Below are 23,932 nucleotides of genomic sequence, written 5' to 3' on the forward strand. Positions count from 1 at the left end.
ACACAGCCATGCACTTGTAATCCGGGCAGTATGTGGTTTGAAGTTGTCCTGCTGGAAAATGCAGGGACATCCCTGGAAAAGACGGTGCTGGATGGCAGTATATGCTGCTTCAAAATTTGTACAAATCTATCTGCATTCGTGGTATTCTCACAGATGTGCGAGTTACCCATGCCATGGGCACTGACACACCCCTAGCCCATACAGACACTGGCTTTTGGACCTGACGCTAATAACAGCTTGGATGGTCCTTTATCTCTTTGGCCCGGACAACACGATGGCTGTGTTTTTCAAAAACTTTTTGAAATGTTGAAAAAAAAACACAGTTCCACTGTTCTACTTTCCATCTAAGATGAGACCAAGCCCAGAGAAGTCGGCAGCGCTTCTGGACAGTGTTGATGTAGGGCTTCTGCTTTGCATAGTAAAGTCTTAACTTTCATCTGTGGATGCAGCGGCGAGTGGTGTTGACTATCAAAGGTTTACAAAAGTAATCCCAATCCCATGTTCATGATATCCATTACAGATGAATGACGTTTTTAAGACAGAAACGTCTGAGGGATCTGAGATCGCACGCATTCAGAAGTGGTTTTCGTCTTGCCCTTTACGCATTGAGATTTGACCAGATTCCTTGAATCTTTTAACTATATTGTGCACTGTAGAGGATGAAATGCCCAAAATCCTTCCAATTTGTCTTTGGGGAACATTGTTCTCAAAGTGCTGGATTATTTGCTGAAGCATCAGTGGGCAAATTGACAAATCTCTAATGATCCTTGCTCTTGAAGGACTAGACTGTTTTTGGAGGCGCCTTATACAGTATACAGTACTATGACACGATTGCCCCACCTGTTTAATATCTCCTGTTTCTCATCACCTTGTTTCAACTCATCAAATTGTTATTAGTCTCAACTTTTTTTGGAGTGAGTTGCAATCAACTGATTTGAAATTACTGTACATTTTCCAAAAAACAATGAAATTCACAAGGTAAAACATCATATATTGTGTAGTTGTAGTGCTTTCAATATAGCAAAGGCTGAATATAATTTACAAATCACTCCTTTTTGTTTTTATTCACATTTTTCATACTGTCCCAACTTTTTTGGAATTGGGTTTGGAATATATATAAAATAAAATTTAAACAAGAACAAAACATTTATTTACTGAATACTTTATTATGTCATTGATATACAACTCAAAATGTCATGTTACAGTTTAGAGTAAAATAATGTAAAAACATAGATTAGAATTTTAATTATAATGAAGTCATAATTTGTGTGATGGAACACTGAGAGAAAATAGTTGTTACAATAAACAATCCTGGATAATGTAAAAATACAATACTTAACTATTTTTTATAAGTTTCTATTTTAAAAGGTCAATAAAATGTTTGTCTGGAATAGCCTAACTTTGAAACAGTGCACACACTAAAACAAACTCTGAACTGTACTTTCTTCTTGTTCTTAATTCTATGCACGAAGACGATTTCAGTGTTAATCATCACAAATTAGAGTTCATAAAGAGATATGGTGTTGCTTTTTTGTAGTATAGCTGTTTTAGAGGGTTGAAACATTACTCAATTTGTCTTTTGTAACCAAAATTAGAGATTATAGTTGAAACCCCACTCCTTAGAGCTGCTTCACAATAATATATATTATACAACAGCTGGTTCTGGTCCTAAAATCTGATTGGACAAGAGGCATTCCAAGAGTGCTGATAGCTCACACCATCAGCACTGGGACGCTAAACTGTTTATATCACTCCACTGTTCATAGTGTTTAAAACGTGTAAGAGCAGTGTAGATATGTGAATTTTTATTCATCCCTGTGACATTAAAGATTTAAACCAGCAGGTGGCGATAAAAGTCCATCTTGTGTGTGTTATGAGTGAGCTGAAATGACGTTGACAAAGTCAGTCATTGCGCAAATTTCTTTGAAGTCATCCGTAATTGTCTCTCACTCCATGATGGCTCGGATTACTACTACACTATAACTGAGAAATAGAGTTAAACGTACAGCTTCAGCATTACTGCCGATCACAGCTGAGGGTCGCAACAGACGGAGTAATCAAACACGCTCAAGGCGCCTACTTGATACTCGCTGAGTTGGGAGAAGATGTCAACTTTCAACACTGCGGAGGAAAGTCTGGTTTCTGTGTCTATGCCAAAATAAGAGTTCCGCAAGAAAACACTAGAACGTGACTGAAATACTTGTAGGATAATTCAGATAGCACATATTGCAGCATCACTCCAAGATTGGAGTGGATTACTATCACTCTACAGCTGCGCATTACAGTTTATTACTGCAAGTAAATCACACGCTCAGTCACACTCTCTCTCTTTCTCTCTCATACACACACACACACGTCCCTGTTTCTACAATAAGTTGTTAGGGTTAGCCCAAATTGTCGTTACTAGTTGTAAAGTGTGGTTTTCAAATTAGTAACGGAGGGTTGGGCGCATCTTTCGATACTAACAACAGCAGATCCTGTGGCTTCAACACCCAAGAGCATTTTTTTGGGACAGTCTTTAGTTTTTCCCTACTTTTTTATTTACTTGTTTCTTGAACTGTTGTATAATAGCAATATCACACTCGCAATCTTGCTTTATTGTCCATCTATCAGCATAGCTGTGATTATCTACGGCCAGCTGAATCACAGCCGATTTAAATCTTGATCTTGTGATATTGCTTTAGTAACATATAGGACATATATTAAAGTTAAATAACAATTTAGAAAACAAAATGGCCACTTTGAAAATATTGTAATGTAAATCACTTTTTATGCAAAAATCCATATTACTTAAGTACAGTAGAAACACCATTAAACCTGATGGCATATAATATTATTATTGAAAATATACCCTTCCCTACAAATTAAATTAAAACATAAAAACATAAAGGCTGATTTGCCACAATTGAGTCAGTTCTAAACAGGTGTGGGTTTCATGCAATTTATATTTGAATACTTGGTTTTCATGACGTAAAGTGCAACAATTCCAAAGAATTTATTTTTAGACAACCTCACAAAAAGAGTTCTTGTAGCTCATGTGACTGGAAAAGGTAACAAAATAGTTTCAAAGAGTTTATTAAAAACTCTCTCTTGGAATGGACATCCGTTCAATCCTCATAGAAACCAAAGAGCTTGAGCTCCAAATGCATTTCAGAAAATGTAACACTGTTTGAATTTGTGTCATGTAACAATGATCCAAAGCATATACTTTAAGTAAAAAAACAGCATGATACTTAAATGGAAGAAATTCTGTCATTTTGAAATTGCCAGTTTTGTTTTATTTTTTAATTTATGCATGGTGCCAGCATGACTCAGAGACATATGAGGTCACCACTTATAGTAGATTGTTCTTTATATTCCTGTATTTACAGTGTGTCTTTTCCTTTGCCTAAAACAATTCTGAAATGATGTTCAGCTCACATTTTAGTGGAAATACAGTACATGCAGAAATCCAGATACATTTTCAATTGATTCACCTCTTTCTCTGTATAAAGCTGAAATAATAACACATTCTTCACAGATGAATGTATAAATCTATATACAATCATCTACTGTATATGGCACTATATAGTGTTGCCACATGCTGTAACATGCATCATAAAAATGTCAGTTAACTTTAAAATTAAAATGAGAATTCATTTCAGTTATTGCCACGCAATGGCATTTGTAAAATAAACCATACAAGGTTTAAAATAACCATATGAAGTATCCATTTATATCACAATAAAAAAGTACGCTGACTTCGTTCATCTCACATATTGCTCTATAAATTAAATCTAGACATACAGTATATTGTCCATTGTCTTGTATAAGGATATCTTCTTGGGAATTTTAGATCTTTTGAGATGAACCGCAAGAATAATTTGCTGGCCTGTTGCAATTATTATTATTATTTTATAAAAAATTTCACTTCTACTCCAATTAATTCCACTCCAGAAGCCTAGATCATAAGACAATCAGTAGTTGAATTGATAAATGAAATGAATCAACATCAATAAAACATTTGCTAAACTAATTGAGAAATACATGAGTAATACACAAGAATTTTAAGAGGACTATATATAAAAAATTGTTTGTCACTAAAGAGAATAAATCCTCTCATTTCTCATGTTCCCTTGATCACTCTGATAAGTTATGATACAATATTTCCAGCAATAATAGCAAGACTATTTTTTATAATAAATTGTCCACATAAATAAATAACAAATGTTGCCTTAAACACTGATACATAGTAATTTAGTCAAATTATTATAAAGCTTAAAATGACTTAATTATTTGAACAACAGAGAGCATCATATAGAATATCCAATATTCAAGATTTTTTAGTTATTACTCAGACCAAAGTATTTCCAACTTTTTAAATTCAAATGGTACCTTCTGCTCTCTTGGATACAGTTCAGACTGCCAGCAACAAATCAACAGTTATTATCAGCATCATTCCTAGAATGGAAACAGAGAACAGATGGAGGTGATGATGATTATAGGATTCTTATGGTAAGAAACAAGGGAATGCACATATAAGGTACAACAGGGTTAAAGGCCACCCAGGATAAAAGGTTTGATCCTCACTTTGAAATTTTCACAAGTTCCTAAAATATTTGCAGAGTATACTTTATATATCCAAGTTCATAACTATATATAGAGATTTACAGCTATAGATGAAGTTACCATGACGTCACACAGCAGGCAACTGCACAGATTTAATCCCCAGCAATTCATGAAGTTTGCATAGTGTTCGTGACAAACATTGTGCCTTGGTCAGTGAGGATTTCTTTCGGAATCCCCACCCGGGAGATAATTTTGAAGAGTGCCTCTGCAACACTGCATGCTGAGATGTTGCATAAGGGCACTGCTTCCGGATATCGTGTTGCATAATCCACCAGGACTAACACAAAGCGATATCCACGTGCTGACCATTCTAATGGCCCGACGAGGTCCATAACAATTCTTTCGAAGGTGGCCTCAATTAACGGTAATGGGCGCAATGGCGCTCTTGGGGTGGCGGGTGGATTCACCAGCTGACATTCACGGCATGCCGCACACCATCTGCATACATCCCCGCGAATGCCCAGCCAATAAAAGTGGGCCATCTTGGAGAGTAGGATGTGCAGCTTTTTCGCTGCCTCTGAGGTCGCAGCGGAGGAACCAGCCAGCTTCGGAAGTCCTGCCAATCCTTGGCCTGGGCTTGTAGGAGCTCCTGGTAGCGCCGCTCCTGGATGAGAAGGGCTTAATGATGGGCCTCCTGGATGCTAGCCAGGGCATGGATGAGTTCATCCAGTGGTGAGGTGTCCATGGTGACCAGACTTCCTCCTTTCCCGGGTTTCTGCACCAGTGTTAAAGTTCCAGCAAGAAGGAAGTGGGAAGCGGGGTGGCACTTCAGGTAAGTCAGCTTTTTATTCAACGTTTTCAGCTTCACAATCAGAGTTTTGGCTTTTCAGCTTCACAATCAAAGCATTGGGTTTTAAGCTTCACAACAGCATATGCACTTTAGCTTCACAACAAATATACACTTCGGCTTCACAACAAATATACACTTCGGCTTCACAATTTCGGGTTTCTTTGTCCCTGACTCTCTCTGTCTCTCCAGCATTCTCAGCAGCCTTTTCAAGCCCGTCTCCATAGTCACTGTAATAAGACACAGGTGTTTAATGTTAACAATCATCAGGTGATGGTCCTTACCGCTTCTTCTCTCCCCAGTGACGTACACATGACCACATCCCGCTCCACAATAGCACTGTAATGTAAATAATGATGTCATCCAGATAGGCAGCGGCGTAAGTAGCATGGGGTCTGAGAATTTTGTCCATGAGTCGCTGGAACATAGTTGGGGCCCCGAACAAACCGAACGGAAGGGTCACGAATTAGTGTAAACTGAACGGTGTGGAAAACACTGTTTTTTTCATGGGACATAGGAGTTAAGGGGATCTGCCAATATCCTTTCGTTAAATCCAGTGTCGAAAAAACACGAGTCGCACCGAACTGATCGAGCAGTTCGTCAATCTGAGGCATTGGGTACACATCAAATTTAGACACCGCATTGACTTTTATATAATCCACACAGAACTGGACCGAGCTGTCACTCTTAGGAACCAGAACCACTACGCTGGCCCAGTCACTGTGTGATTCTTCTATTACCCCCGAATTGAGCATGGCCTTCAATTATTCCCTAACCACTTGCTTCTTGTGCTAGGGTAACCAGTAGGGACGACTGTGTTCCACTACCCCTGGGGTTGTTTCAATGTGGTGCTCTATGAGATTAATGCGACCAGGGAGAGGCATGAACAAGTTTGAGGATTCTCTCTGCAACCTGGCCACCTCCGTAACTTGGGCTGGTGAGAGGTGGTCTCCACAAGTAACCGGGTTGCTTTGATTGGCCTTTAAATTCACCTCTGCTCCGAGCTCCTCCCTCTCCAGAATGACTGTCCCCAAAGTCACAGGGACCACTTCTCTCTATGGTTTTAGGAGGTTGAGGTGGGATATCTGACATGCCCCACCTCTATTCGTTTGTTTCACCTCATAGTCCATTTCCCCAACTCGTCGTGTGACCTCAAAGGGCCCTTGCCACTTGGCGAGTAATTTGGAACTCGATGTGGGTACCAAGACAAGGACCTTATCTCCAAGTGCAAACTCCTGCAGCCGAGCACCCCTATTATACAGTCGGGATTGACATTCCTGAGCCTGGAGCAAATTCTTCTATGTTAACTGCCCCAATGTGTGGAGTTTTGCTCTCAGGTCAAGAAAGTACTGAATTTCGTTTTTACAATTCGAACGTCCTTCCTCCCAGTTTTCCTTTGGGGCATCAAGCACGCCACGTGGCAGCACCCATAAAGTAATATCAAATGGGGAAAACCCTGTGGAGGCTTGCAGCACCTCTCGAACTGCAAACAACAGGGGCTCGAGCCACTTAACCCAATTCCGAGCATCAATGTGCACAAACATTCGAATCATGTTTTTTAAGGTTTGATTAAATCGCTCAACCAAACTGTCTGTTTGAGGGTGGTAAACGCTGGTACGAATAAAATGAATCCCCAATAATTAGTAGAGCTCGTAAAGGGTGGGTGACATAAAAGTAGTTTCTCGATTAGTGAGGATGTCTTTTGGAATCTCCACTCATGAGATAATCCTGAAGAGTACCTCTGCAACACTCTGTGTCGAGATGTTGCGCTGAGACACCGCTTCCAAATATCGTGCCACATAGTCCACCAGGACCAATACAAAGCAATGTCCATGTGCAGACCATTCCAATGGCCCAACGTGGTCCATGCCAATTTGCTCGAAAAGGACCTCGATTAATGGAAGAGGAAGCAATAGCGCTTTTGGGGTGGCTGGCGGATTCACCAGCTGACATTTGCTACATGTCGCACACCACCTGCGAACATACCCGTGAATGCCCGGCCAATAGAAACGGGCCATGAGATGGTTCAGTGTTTTCTCTTGCCCTTAGTGACCTGCCATTGGTACTTGTAGCAGTGGATTCACCAGCCTGGGGGGAAAGAGGAGAAAGAGAGTGAGGGGAGACCGGGGGAACCAGCGAGTTGGAATAACCCCGGGAGCAGGGCATAGGTTTGGGAGGAAGGCCTACTGTTTCCGGGGAATGGGAACGGGATGAAGATGAGAGGAGGGGGAAGAGAGAGGATGGGAAAGAGAGAGATAAGAGGGCTTGCCAGTTACCGGATACACCACCAAGTGGTCATCAGCCAACTGGACTGCCTCATCCAGCGATGCTGGGCGGTGGCACTGGAACATTCCGCCATCCCTTTAGGTAGTCGGGTGATAAACTGCTCCAGTACCACCAGATCGACCACTGCCATGGTGTCGCCTTCTGCTGCCAGCAGCCATCACTGGCAGGATTCACCGAGCTCACCAAGCTATTTTTGCATTCTGTCCATTTAACTGTAAAACATCATATAAAGATAGGGCTACTAATTTATAAATGAAAATATTACAGATCATAGTTTTGATGCACTCTGTTTGACTGAAACCTGTCTTAAACTGGATGAATATTTTAGTTTAAATGAGGGTCTACTCCCCCAGGTTATTGTTATAAACATGAGCCTCACCTGAAGGGTCGAGGAGGAGGTGTTGCTACAATTTACAGTGAAGTTTTTGGTGTTACTCAGAGGACAGGATATACGTTTAAGTCTTTTGAACTAATAATGCTTAATGTGACACTGTCAGATATAAATAAAAACTCTGTTGTCTTTTGCCCTTGCTACAGTATATAGATCACCTGGGCCATATTCTGATTTCCTTGGTGAATTTGCAAATTTTCTATCAGATCTAGTAGTTATTGTAGATAGAGCTTTAATTGTTGGTGACGTCAACATTCACATTGATATTCTCAACTCTCTTGGAGTCAGAAACAATGTGACGGGACCAACGTATCGCCACAATCATATGCTAGATTTAATTCTGTCATATGGAGTTGATGTTGATACTATAGAAATTCTACCACAGAGCGATGACATCTCAGATCACTAACTCATCTCTTGTTTGTCAGCTAATGTGACTCAATCTACATCATGCTATAGTTCCGGTAGAACTATTCTTTCGACCACTAAAGATAGCTTCACTAATAATCTTCCAGAATTGTCTCACATACTCAGTAAGCCAAAAAAATCTAGAAGAACTTGATGTAATAACGGAAAATATAAATACAGTCTTCTCTAGCACTCTTGATATTGTCGCCCCCCTTCCATTAAAGAAAAAAGCCCTACACTATGGTACAATGATCACACGCATGGTCTCAAGTGAGTAGCTCGGAAAATGGAGCGCAAGTGGAAGAATACAAAATTAGAGGTATTTCGTGGTGCATGGAAAGATAGTGTCTGTAGCTACAGACAGGTACTAAAAGCTGCCAGGTCAGCATATTTTAGCAAACTCATAGAAAATAACCACAACAATCCGAAGTGTTTATTCAGTACTGTGGCTAAATTAGTTAGGAATAAAGCCTCAACTGAACCAGATATTCTGTTGCAGCACAATAGTAATGACTTCATGAATTTCTTTACTGATAAAATAGAAATCATCAGAAATAAAATTGGAATTATGCAGTCAACTGTCACAGCACCTCAGAAAGCAGTGTCTCATAATTTTCCTCACGAGCAACATCAATCCTTGCTGTCATAGGTCATGAAGAGTTAAAAAAAACGTATCAAAAAATCAAAAACCACAACACGGGGGTAAAATACACTGGCTACCACCCCTGGAGATCGCTAGTTCGCTAGTTCGAATCCCAGGGTGTGCTGAGTGACTCCAGCCAGGTCTCCTAAGCAACCAAATTGGCCCGGTTGCTAGGGAGGGTAGAGTCACATGGGGTAACCTCCTCGTAGTCGCTATAATGTGGTTTGTTCTCGGTGGGGCGCATGGTGAATTGAGTGTGGTTGCCGCGGTGGATGGCGTGAAGCCTCCACACGCGCTATGTCTCCGTGTCAACGCGCTCAACAAGCCACGTGATAAGATGCACGGGTTGACTGTCTCAGACGTGGAGGCAACTGGGATTCGTCCTCTGCCACCCGGACTGAGGCAAATCACTACGCCACAACGAGGACTTAAAAAAGCGCACTGGGAATTGGGCATTCCAAATTGGGAGAAAAAGGGGAAAAATCCCCCCCCCCCCAAAAAAAAAAACAAAAAAAAAAAAATACAACATGTATGTTAGATCCAATACCAACTAAGCTCTTAAAAGAGGTATTCCCTGTAATCTCAGAACCTCTTCTTAATATTATTAACTCCTTGCTATCCTTAGGACATGTCCCACGAAACTTTAAAATGGCAGTTATCAAACCGCTTATTAAGAAGCCACAGCTTGATCCTGGAGAATTGGCTAATTACAGACCGATTTCAAATCTCCCATTTATGTTGAAAATACTAGAAAAGGTAGTGTCCTCCCAACTATGTTCATTCCTACAAAGAAATAGTATATATGAAGAATTTCAGTCAGGATTTAGGCCCCATCACAGTACAGAGACTGCACTTATCTGAGTTACAAATGACTTGCTGTTATCATCTGATCATGGCAGCATTTCTCTTCTAGTGCTTTTAGATCTTAGTGCTGCCTTCGACACCATAGATCACAACATTCTCTTGAATAGGCTGGAGAATTATGTTGGCATTAGTGGACTTGTACCAGCATGGTTCAGGTCCTATTTATCAGACTGCTACCACTTTGTATGTGTAAACAAGGAATTGTCAAATCAAACAAAAGTATGGAGTGCCACAGGGATCAGTTTTAGGGCCTCTGCTTTTCTCCTGATATATTCTTCCCCTGGGAGATATCATCAGCAATTGTGGAATAAGTTTCCACTGTTATGCCGATGATCCCCAACTTTATATGTCTTTTAAACCCAATGAAATTTCACAATTCCTCCAAATTAGCAGAGTGTATCAATGAAATCAAAGATTGGATGGACAGAAATTTCCTAATTATTGGCCCAAAAACCTCAAAAGGCCGCTAAAGTATAATCTGACTCTCGATGGATGTACTGTTATGTCGTCTTTTACAGTGAAGAACTTAGGTGTTATATTTGATACCAATTTGCCCTTTGAAAATCAAATTTCCAGTGTTTGTAGAACAGCATTCTTCCATCTCAGAAATATTGCTAAATTACGACACATGCTCTCTGTTGCTGATGCCGAAAAACGAATTCATGTGTTCATGACCTCAAGACTAGATTATTGTAATGCATTACTGGGAGGATGTACTGTAAGTTCAATAAATAAACTTCAATTGGTTCAAAATGCAGCAGCCAGAGTGTTAAGTAGAACCAAGAAATATTATCATATTAGCCCCATTTTATCGTTGTTACATTGGCTTCCTTTTAAATTTCATATTAATTTTAAAATTCCAGTTAACTACTTACAAAGCTTTGAATGGTCTAGCTCCACAGTACTTAAGTGACCTTTTACGACACTATATTCCATCACGTTCATTATGATCACAAAATTCTGGCCTGTTAATAGTTCCTAGAATATCAAAATCCACAAAAGGAGGAAGATCCTTTTCCTATTTGGCTCCTAACACTGTTTGGGACTCAGACACACTCACTCAGTTTAAGTCTATACTAAAGACTATATAATTAGCCAGGCATACACCAAATTTATCCATCAACTCAAAATTAGGGTGCTTTAGTTAGGTCTGCCAGAACCAGAAACATTTCTCATAATCTAAAACTCTGCAATACATTGAATGGCATTTACACTATTATTATTCTATTTTTTTGGTTTCCCTGTCTCAGCCTCGGGATTCATATACCAAGGTTACCAGAGCCAGCCAGATCCAGCTCCATTCCTGCTTGGTGTCTGACTCCACTGCTACGTGTCCCTGAGTGATGACGACAAACTACAGCTGGTGCTAGCCAGACATCACTTCAGTCTTTCACGATGGACTTCAGAGGATGAACTGATGCCAACTACAACTGTAAGACATGGGATAATTCATATGTCACTGCCTGAACCTTGGATTTAGGATGGACCCTACCAAACCTCACCGAAATTATCTGCCAGTTGAACTGAGATGCACCTCACTGATCACTGCCTGCATCACCTTTGTCTATTGATGGAATACACTCTTGAAATGGAATACATAGACTATCAATTAATTTGCAACAAAAGCCTTCATCAGCCAACTAACAAAGGACAATGCATCAATGTGAACTTCTGCAGTTAATCCAGGATGGACTTCAAACACATTAGTCATTAATCTTACAGTTCATACAAAATCTTTGGTTAAACACGGGCCCTTAACACTTACTTAGTTTACAATTTTTAAACAATGACTTGCACACTGCACACAAATAACTAATATTGGCATTATATTCATGCTATTTAGCCAGAGGGGAACTGGTCCCCACAGTGAGCCTGGTTTCTCCCAAGGTTATGTTTCTCCATTAAACAACATCTGGAGTTTTGTGTTCCTTGACACAGTCGCCTTCGGCTTGCTCACTGGGGCTCTAAATACAATTATTTTGTAATTATTTATTTTTATATACAATTTACAATCATATTTAATCAAACTACACAGTGATGACTCCTAAGACTTTGTAGATATTACAGTTTCATTTTCTGTTAAAGCATGATTTTCTGTAAAGCTGCTTTGAAACGATGTGTGTTGTGAAAAGCGCTATACAAATAAAAATGACATGACGACATAAACTTGTAAAATGGAAGTTTATTTAATCCATTTGAGCATTGATGCAACTGTGCAGTGTATTTCCATTTCCCAGCATGGTTTGCATGGAACTCGATATGGAGAGTAAATGTTAAGGTTGTGTTATTTTATGTTTTTTTTGTATTGTTTTTTGTGCAAGATGAATATAAAGGGGGATACTTATTAGTATTTAATGTTTTGTTATGTTGATATTTAGACAAGTTTCCGTTGTGATGGAGTTTTGGGGGTTACTATTACGGTGAAGTGTGGACCCTGAGATAACCATGAGGACAGGTAGATGTAGCACATGAAACTGATTACTTGCTTTGTTTAGCAAATGCTGTGCTAAGCATTGTTACTAAACTACACTCTTTAGTGCTTCCAACCAGCATGTATTTAGTCTAATTTTGTTGGTTTAACCCAATTCAACTAGGTTCTTTCTACACAGTGTTAAGATTACATTATAATTATATGTGGAACCATGGCCCACAATTGAATCAAGTTCAAAGAGATATTTCTTTGGGTGAATTGAAAGCTATTCTTTTCTGTGGTACCAAAATGACCTGGAAGAGCCACAGCCGAATGTTTGTTTGTAAACAGAAACTTCATCAATACATTCAGGTTTATATACATATATATATATATATATTCAACGTTAGAACTTTACATTCAGATTTATAAATGTTTATTTGCATTTCAACACTTCATTATTAATTATTTTAAGCTGTACCTCTTTGCTGTCAGCAGCCTTCTCCAGCTCCTCCCTGTAGTGTAACAACCCCAGCTCGGCTCGCTGCTTCTGACTGGTTTCATACATTTCCCGCAGCTTTTGTAGTTCATTCTTTACTCCATTACACTAATAAACATATTTATGGTATAATATCAAAATAGAATAGCAACTAGGTTCATCAAAATAATTTGCAAATGTATGTAATAAGTTGATAAACAAAAAAAGTGCGTAAATGGGGGAAAGCTTTTTCTAAATTTGTGCAAAATTAGGAGACAAAAGCTACAGACTTGTATTATAGATTCAGACATACAGATTTATCTATTATAGACAGAGTGTGAAAATTGTACTAACTACAAAATCCATAATTGTTTACTATGATTTATTGTGTTACTATATTTCGGCTTTGAAGGGCAGTCTAGTTTACCTCTCTTTACACATGTGTGGCCTTCTCCTCAGTCTGTTTGAGCTGATCTCTCAAGGAGAGAATCTCAGAGAATCCTCCTGTCCAGCTGGTGGGGGTGAGAGGTTTGCCCTCAAATGAGATGTTCTTCTGGATCCCAGCATCCACCAGCCTGCAGCTGGAACTCATCTGATTCATGCTCATATAGGAGCTTCCAGCTTCTGTCTCTGTGCCACACATCATGTCTTTTCCTTCCTCTGTCTCTTCCTGCTCCTCTTTAAGAATGAGACATGCACTGCCTGAGCTGTGACATCACAGCCAAAACAAGACACATGAAAAAAGAGAAACATCTACATGTTAGTGAGTGAAACACATTTAAGACCTCATAAAGTCAAAATTGGAGTTTTGTGGATTTTAGTTCGTCACAAAACAGTTTCTCGCCTTTTCCTTTGCAGCAGCTGCAGTCTGTCAGTCAGCCTTGTGTTTTCATGCTGCAGTGAGTGACATTGCTCCTTTAGACTGTTACATTCATCCATCAGCTGACCCACATCACCTAACCAAATAACAAGACAATAGAAACATGTAACCATCACATACAATGAATGAAATTTAAATAACATGAAAATTCTAATTTACATACATTTATGTTTTGCATGTACTTTCTAACAATGTAGCCAGCAAGAAAGCTTCACATATCATGGAAATGGTACTTACCAGGTAACTATTAATACAACTGTATTGTGATTTGTAATCACAACATGACAAACACATTGTACTGTTCCTCTCCCCTTTCATGCCCTTTCATTGACTGGAACAATCACATTCCATCCAATCTGATACATTGAGTTTACAGCATCTTCACATAACATTGAGAATTACCATCTGCCATCCCAGAGCTCTTCTCCACTGGACACTCTGTGCTGCAAACATTTCTGAAATGCTTCAGGGTTACACCCTTTATTAAGACTTGTGTGATTCATGGTTGTGACTGCAGGATGATAACCAGCTTTGGAGATTGAGTGAATTCATCATGCATTGATTTCAGAATGACATAAACCGAGACATCAGTGGCTGCTTCAGATATAATCTACATGAAAACAATATGCAAGCATTCACTCATTTCCCTCTGATTCTCAGTTAAAATAAGTTGAATTAATTTTCTTGGAATTCCCATGTTGTGTGTATGTCACTGGTCTTACTCGACCCGCCCCGAGCGGGATTCGAACCGGCGATCCCCAGTATGGTAGTCAGATGCGCTAGCAAGGAGGTTATAAAAGCCATGACTTCTAGCCTTGGTTACTAGTGCATCTCTTAAGGCCAGGAGAGTGAGGTTTACACACTACACACCTATCATGTACCAGCTGTCTACCGTTACATGTAGGACATGAATTTCCTTAGTTCATCCTCCCACTTTTTGAGAAATAATAAATATATGTTAAAAGAATAGTTCACCCAAAAATGATAATTCTGTTATTTTTACTCTATATTTACTGTCATGATGTTTGGTCACGAGACATGCAAGAAACAATGAGGTTTGATGTTACTGATGTGTTGCCATATTTGACTCATGCGTATGTGCCGCATGCAAGAAGAGAACTCACGACTTGTGATTGCAGCTGTTTTTGTATGTCAAAATGCCTGTCTTGGTCAGATATTGGAAACTCTGTTGAGTTGGTCCATTCAGACGCAGTAAGCTAACTTAAAACACCCGACGAATCAATTTTAGGCTATAGACCTGTCAATTGTACACAATATTCGTGGAAAGCCTAAGAAGCCTAATGAGTAAGAAGTACATAGTGTATGTAGTATTTGATCTTTGAGTGTATCTGAGGCTGAGACAAAAGTTAGTGGGACTTTTTAATTTTAGTTCCAGTAATATTAAAAAAAATTACAAGAGAAATTAAACCTCACAGATGTAACATTTAAAATTTTATCATAAAGTGTATTATATTCTGATATTTTGTCAAAGGATGGCACCATAAATATTCACAGAGGTCTGAGCTAAGCCCCAAATATCCACTGACCCAAGACCCACCTTTGCTATTTACTGCTACAAAGCACAGTAGTGCCCGCCCACTTTTTCAGCTGTCTTGGTTCCGGAAATATTTTTCCCATCAGGATATCGTAAAATATTTCATAAAAATGCTCTAAGCCATGAACCAAACCAAACTGCTCCGAGGTGAATCTCAACATTACAAACTTTGATTTGAAGCAAAAAAATATTTAAAAATCAGACAAAAAGACAAAAGGTGCAAGACTGTGTATATAAAGTCTTTAATCAGGGAATGAACTACAATCCCATTGCGAATAATGGAATAAAATTAAAAACTTTGGAAAAATATAAAATTATTCATTTAAAGTTGTTTATTGTAAGTATAGAAACAATATAATTTTATTTTTTCAAAATATTCAGAGAAATACAAATATATAAGAAGTCTGAAAGTTTAGGGAGACCCACTCAATTGCGTCATTCACAGTGCATCATTGGAGTGGACGGTTGCTGTAGAGCTCTTTTGGTGCTCTTTGTTTGCTGCGATTCTTCGATTGGTGGAGCTTTCTCTTCAGGAGCATGGGTAGTGTAGTTCTTCACCAGAAATTCCACTATTAAATACGATTCTTAAAAAAAGTTGAAATAACCAGACTGGTGGCTTCAACAGTGTAGGGCTTTACTGGTTGTTTAGATCAGTGTTACTATCAGAAATAATTAATAATTATTTCTTTAGTTATTAATTAATATTTAGATTAATTAATAGAATCTAACTCATTAAAACCTCATATGAGGCTCCAGTAAATGTAGTGCGCTAGGTTTAGGAGCGGGTTTGGTTATTAGCAATAATTAATAATTATCAAAGATAATTATTAATTATTAAAATCAATAGAACATTGATGAAAATCAGTGTTAGCTTTTTTAATCCTTTAAAATCAACAATTATCAAAGATAATTGTTAATTGTTAACATCGATGAAACATTAATTAAAATTAACACTAGCTTATTGATCATTCAAATTCAATCAAAGATAATTATCAATTATCAAAAATCAATAGAATATTAATAAGGATTAATATTGACGGGGCACCACCCTGGAATCAGGGACTAATAACCAGATAGTATAACAGTCTCAATATTAGATTGTTTTCTTAGGAAAATCGACATCCGAAGAATATCGATTTTCGGGAAAAAAACGATGAATGAAGGTTTGAATCCGAGCACTGACATCCCGTCAGCATGACACAGGTGTATGCAAAACAAACCAAAACACTTCTCTTTGTAATATAAACAAAGTTTATTTATGCAGTAATATCAATTAATAATTAATACAATGCAGTCAATAAACTTCCAACTACAAACTAAACAGTGACATGAATAGATATGGAAATCAAAATAATCCTATAACACATGAGGGTGTGTGTGTGAGAGCGAGTGTGTGTGTGTGGTTAGTATGAGAGAGAGAGAGAGAATTAAGTGACGGCCCTAAATCCGATTTCGCGATCGTGGGAGAGAAAGCAGCTGTTAGTTTATCGCTCAAAGACGAGGTGAACGGCTCGTAGAAGTCCCGCGTTCTTTGACTTTTTAATGGATAAACTCAGTTTGACGATCTCACCCGTGATGGCGAAAATGCACAACAGTCCAATTTGGTTGGACCACAATACAGCAAAACAAATTCGGGATAATTAATACCCTGAGTATTAATAATGAGCGGACATGGTGGTCCGTAAACTGTACAAGCAAAAACCTTGATACACAAGAATAACACACTATAATATTCTATCTCTGCCCAGACGTAAACCTCTTACTTGAATCGCATGAGGATGCAGACTGTGTGTTCATCCGTCCTTTAAATCCGACCCGGTTCCTTGAGGCTCGGGTGATGACGGGAGGCCGTTTCCTCGCTCTGTCGGCGGGCGTACGGCTGCTGATTCTCGGCAGGCTGGCGGAGAACTCAGAAATGTCGACTTGATTGAAGATGGAAGAGAAATCTTTAATCTCTTCACTTCTGCAGGCAAACGGATGAAGATGCGGATTGCTCGGCGGTCTCCTTCAGATCCGTTAGTGTTCGGTTGAACACAGAGTAATCTCAACTCGTCCAGCGAGATGGAGATTGTATGGCCACAGTTTCAATTCAGACGTTACTTCCTTGTGCCACGAAGCTGCACCTGAGAGCAGCAATGAGCTGCGTCTACATCCGGCGAGACAGTTGCTGGCATCAAATCCGGAAGCATTTCAGAGGTATTTCTACTCCTGATGATGTCATGTTTGAAGGACGTTCTGTTGTGTGCCTCATCCAATAGGAGTTGAGAGTGCGATCCTTTAGTGAGCAAGGCTTCATGGGATTTGTAGTCTGTTTTGGACTCCCTTTGTTTGATTTTGGCACGATTTTTATCAGTAAGATTTACGACTTGGTATGTGGGGGGCTGAGTTACGACTGTGTTAGGCCTGCCTTTGTCTTCTATCTGAATACATGAGGCCCAACAACAGAAGCATATACTGTACCATCAATTAACAACCTTTGAGCTCATGATAGTTCTGTCTTTAAAGGTTTATAAGCTGTTGGAGCCAAATTTATATTTGTATATAAATATTTGTAAAACATTTATATCAGATTTGTTTTTTACACAGATAGTCTGACGTCAGGACTGGAAGATTAAATCAGACATTGATTGAAAATATGAAAACTAAAGTCATTTTCTCTTTAATTAGGGCCCAAGCACTGAAAGTGCGGAGACCCTATTGTTCTTATAAGGATTATTATTATTATGAATCTTTTCAATGTTTTCGGTACTTTTGGGGTACTTAACATGCGAGAAGATTCTCTGTGCACACGCATCAGAGTCGTCAGCTGTTATCTGTAGCGCCCCCTTGAAAATGGGGGGGGCTCTGTAGCACCCCGATTTTCACCTACAGTCACCAAAATTGGTACATATATACTTCTCATCAAACCGAACAACTTTCATACTCGCAGTCATTAGCTCTGCCCAACAGGAAGCTGAGCATTTTGGATTTTCTGGAACTCGCAGGCTCAGAACCTTTAAATACTCCTTCTAGGGGATTAATGTGACTGGCACCAGATTTGTGCAACATCATCGCCATGGCGAGGAAAATGAACATTGCATGATTTTGATGAAAATTCAGCTGTATGTTTGGTAATGGGGGCTGATCACATGGATGCAGCTATTATGGGTCACGGTCATAGCACCACCAACTGACAGCAGGAAGTATGGAACTTTTAACAGACTTTGAAATAGCCCTCTTATGTTTACATGAATTATTTCAAAATTCTTTACAATAATTTCAAGACACTGCTGATGTAAAATTATCATGGGATATTTGATATCTTAAATAGTGTTGCCATGGCAACACATTAAATGTTATTATTCCTTCCTATATTTGGTTGTTTTTGAGGCACTTGGCATGCTTAAAATTTCATGAAATTTTGCACACACATCAGAGTCGTTGGTCATTAGGGCTGGGCAAATGTTCACGCATGGGCGTGTAGGGAGGGCTCTGTAGCACCCCCTTTAAAATGAGCGTGTAATACGGCCTCTGTAGCACCCCCATTTTCAACTACAGTCATCCAAATTGGTATATATATAGTTCTCGTCAAGCCAGACAACTTTCATAATTATAGTTATTAGCTCCGCCCAACAGGAAGTTGGCCATTTTGGATTTTTTTAATATTGCTGTCTATGAACTTTTAAATACTCCTCCTAGGGGACTGTCACCACATTTAGACAACATTATGCCAAGACACTGAAGATGCTAAATTGTGAACAGATTTTTGATATATTTAACAGTGTTGCCATGGTGAGGCACTAAAATAAATGGTGAAAAATGGGAAACAGGAAGTGTCTCATATCTTCTGTGTGCAACGTGTGATTTAGATCATAATTGAGATGTATGTTTAGTCTTGGGGGCTAATCACATGGATGTGACTATTTTGGGTCACGGTCATAGCGCCACCACCTGTTAGCAGGAAGTGTGGCTCTTACAACAGATGTTAAAATAGTCCTCTTATATTACCCCAATTGCTTCAAAATTGTTTAGAATAATGCCAAATGCCAAATGCATGTGTCCACCTTGCATTGTTTTCCGAAAGCCACCGGATGGAAATGGACCCATGGTGCTTGGGCCCGTCGTTGCTGCTTACAGCTATATTTATATTTATTAGTCTATTATAGTATTCTATTGGTATTGTGCACATTTCTTTCCTTCATTTGGATTTTTTTTTTCTTTTGCACACTTGTTAAAAAAATTACAACTTTGCTCTTTGAGCCTGATCTAATGTTATGTATGTGATAATGAATGGAGTCCCGGAACAGAACAGTAGGCTCACTGGTGATGATCCAGGAATGATCGTATCCCTGCTGCACAGGACAGCCCCTCTGGAACCTTCTCTCTGCATGCAGCTGTCCTTTCACATGCCTGTCACATTACACACAAACAGCCCACAGTTACAGCCCCCCGCAGCCCGGGATCATTAGCACAGTCCCTGGAGTCATTGTCTGCTATATAGCAGCTGACTCATTAATGAGCTATGGAGTGCTATCTATAGAAACTATTTTACTTGGACTGTCATTGAAAACAACCACTCATGAAGATAAATACAAAGACAAATAATATTTGATAACTCTGAAATTATCAATTATTGTTCAACTATTGTTCAATTGTTCAAAGTCAGTAAAAAATTATATATTTTTTCTTGCGATAGATAGACAGACAAACAGACAAGACAGTCAGACAGATGAATGCCATGCATGGAGGATTAGACTTTTTACTGTCAGATGATCACTGTCAGTTATGGTTGTCAGATCGTCTTACCTTGCAGCTCCAGGAAGCTCAACTCGTGTTTCTGAGACGTGTCTCTGGCTTCTTCCAACTCAAGCAGAAGCTGCAGCACATGAGCTCTCAGCTCCTCCTTCACAGCTGCCTTCTCATCCTTCACCTCCTTCTCCTCAGCATCACACCGAATGCTGCATTCTTTCTCTGAAATCTCAGTGCTCATGACGCTCTTGTCTTTTTCATAACTTTCAGTATTCACAATTAACCTCCAAATTGTAAATTTATTCAAGAACCTCTTTAGGTTTGTAGGGTTAGTGTGCTACAGGTAAATTGTGTTTCAGAGCTTGTCGGCGAATACGTGCCCTTTTGACAACGACACAATGGGCGTGGGAGCACAGATTACGCACAATATTATTATTTTAAAGCATTATTATGATTGACAGCAATTTTATTTTAACTCACAAATCATCTTCTGCCCAGAATTTCCAGTTTCACACATCACAGATTTGCATCAAAAGTGAACAAATTGTTTGCATTGTGGTGCGTTTAAATAAATGTGTGGGAAGATTTTATACTGTAATACTGACAACATGAAAACATCTAAAAATAATAAAATTAAATAAATAAATAAAAAAAAAAACGGTACACTTTTCGCTTTTAAAAAAAGGGCTTTACGTATTTATATTCAGTGCTACTAATAATTTAATTTTATGAATTATTAAAAGGATAATTCACCCAAAAATGACATTTCTCTCATCATTTACTCACCCTCATGCCATCCCAGTTGTGTATGACATTCTTTCTTCTGCAGAACACAAATAAAGATTTTTAGAAGAATATTTCTTCTAATATTTCTGCTCTGTAGGTTCATACAATGCAAATTAATGGTGACCAGACCTTTCAAGCTCCAGAAATCACATAAAGGCAGCATAAAGTAATCCATATGACTCCAGTGGTTAAATCTATGTCTTCAGATGCGATATAGAGGAAGTGACCCTATTAAGCCCATGTACCATATAAGCCCACTCACTGTTTTATTTTGAAATTATAAAAAAAGACAGAAAGCAAGAGAAAATTTAGTTGTAGAGGAAATGCCCATATTTTTTGGTATTATTTTACTTTTTATTTGCTAGATGGCGCTGTAGGAAGTGTAATCGAGCTTGAAATCACGATTACCAAGGAGACTGCTGTCAAGATGTACAGTGAAAAAAAAAGAGTTACATTTTGGTCTGTTCTCACCCAAAACCAACTGGATCGCTTCAAGACTTTGAGTAAACCACCGGAGTCTTATGGGTTACTTTTATGCTGACTTTATCTCCTTTTTGGAGCTTTGCTATTCACTTGCATTGTATGGACCTACAGAGCGGAGATATTCTTCTAAAATCTTTTTAAGTGTTCAGCAGAAGAATGTCATACACATATGGGATGGCATGACGGTGAGTAAATGATGAGAGAATTAAAATTTTTGGGTAAACTAACCCTTTAATGCCATCACACCGAATAAGAAAAGGACAAAATGGAAATTACTCTGAAGTTCAGTGCAAATAACATGATGTTCAGCCTATTAACAGGGTTCCCACTCTTTTCAAGGAACAATTTTCCAGGACATTTTATGTTCCAAATGGGTGTAATATTTATGCAAAAACACATGAGAGGTCATGATGTGCTACAGTAAATTATGGTAATTGGATAGTTTTTTTTTCTCCCCCTTATTTGACAGTTTAATTCAACTTTATTATCAAACTGATGTCTAATCAAATGAATCATTAAAACTTTAATCAAATTAATATAGAATTATTGTCATTAATTATATTTTTCAACATTACATAGTATTATTTTTTTAATTGCTTTTAGACAAAATTCCTAGAGCACAATCCGAAACAGAAATGGAGATATTTTTTTGTCAAATGAAGTGCTGCACAATATAACATCACAGATGTGAGACATTGCTTTAATACATAATTATTACTATTATTTAATTACAGTAAACATTACTATTTAGTAGTAAAAAAGAAAAATGAAACAAGTCTGTATGTATATATATATATATATATATATATATATATATATACACACACACACACACACACACACACAGGCGGCCAAAAGTTTGGAATAATGTTCAGATTTTGCTGTTTCGGGAGGAAATTGGTACTTTAATTCACCAAAGTGGCATTCAACTGATCACAAAGTATAGTCAGGACATTACTGATGTAAAAAGCAGCACCATCACTATTTGAAAAAAGTCATTTCTGATTAAATCTATCTAGGCCCCATTTCCAGCAGCCATCACTCAACACCTTATCCTTGAGTAATCATGATAAATTGCTAATTTGGTACTAGAAAATCACTTGCCATTATATCAAACACAGTTGAAAGCTATTTGGTTCATTAAATGAAGCTTAACATTGTCTTTGTGTTTGTTTTTGAGTTGCCATAGTATGCAATAGACTGGCATGTCTTAAGATCAATATTAGGTCAAAAATGGCAAAAAAAGAAACAGATTTCTCTAGAAACTGGTCAGTTAATCATTGTTTTGAGGAATGAAGGCTATACAATGCTTGAAAGATTTCATACAAAGGTGTACACTACAGTCTTCAAAGACAAAGGACAACTGGCTCTAACAAGGACAGAAAGAGATGTGGAAGGCCAGATGTACAACTAAACAAGAGGATAAGTACACCAGAGTCTCTAGTTTGAGAAATAGACGCCTCACATGTCCTCAGCTGACAGCTTCATTGAATTCTACCCGCTCAACACCAGTTTCATGTACAACAGTAAAGAGAAGACTCAGGGGTGCAGGCCTTATGGGAAGAATTGCAAAGAAAAAGCCACTTTGGAAACAGAATAAAAACAAGAAGAAAAGGTTAGAGTGGGCAAAGAAACACAGACATTGGACAACAGATAATTGGAAAAGAGTGTTATGGATCTTAACCCCATTGAGCTTTTGTGGGATCAGCTAGACTGTAAGGTGCATGAGAAGTGCCCGACAAGTGCTACAGGAAGCGTGGGGTGAAATGTCACCTGAGTATCTGGACAAACTGACAGCTAGAATGTCAAGGATCTGCAAAGCTGTCATTGCTGCACGTGGAGGATTTTTTGATGAGAACTCTTTGAAGTTGTTCTGAACATTTATTTCAAATTGTAATAGTAATTTTTCACATTATTAATGTCCTGACTATACATTGTGATCAGTTGAATGCCACTTTGGTGAATAAAAGTACCAATTTCTTTCCATAAGAGCAAAATCTGTACATTATTCCAAAATTGTGGCACATATACATATATATATATATATATATATATATATATATATATATATATATAGACACACACACACACACACACACAATACTGTGTGAAAGTCTTTCACAAAAGATGTTTCACAAAAGCATTTGTCTTAAGATGGTTATTTATATCTTCAGCTTTAGTGTGTCAATAGGAAATATAAATGTTAGATTCCCAAACATTACATTTGCAAATAAAAAAAGCCCCCCACTGAACATCATGTCAGTCTGAGATTACATAAAGAGACAGAAGCAATTGAGACAGTCTAAATAGATAGAAGAACTGTGGTGAATTCTCCAAGAAGCTTGGAACATCCTATCTGCCAACAACCAAGAAAAACTGTGTCCAGGTGTACCTAGGAGAATTGGTGCTGTTTGAAAGGCAAAGGTGGTCACACTGAATATTGATTTAGCTTTTTTACATTTACTGGACTTTGTATGACATTAAGTGATAAATGAAAACTATTTATGTCATTATTTTTGAAGACATTCTCACTATGCAACATTTTTCACAAGTGCCTAAAACTCTTGCACAGTAGTCAGAAGATTACATACACTTAGGTTGAAGTCATTAAAACAAATTTTTTTA

The sequence above is a fragment of the Myxocyprinus asiaticus genome, chromosome 46, assembly GCF_019703515.2.
Source record: "Myxocyprinus asiaticus isolate MX2 ecotype Aquarium Trade chromosome 46, UBuf_Myxa_2, whole genome shotgun sequence".
NCBI classification, from domain to species: domain Eukaryota; kingdom Metazoa; phylum Chordata; class Actinopteri; order Cypriniformes; family Catostomidae; genus Myxocyprinus; species Myxocyprinus asiaticus.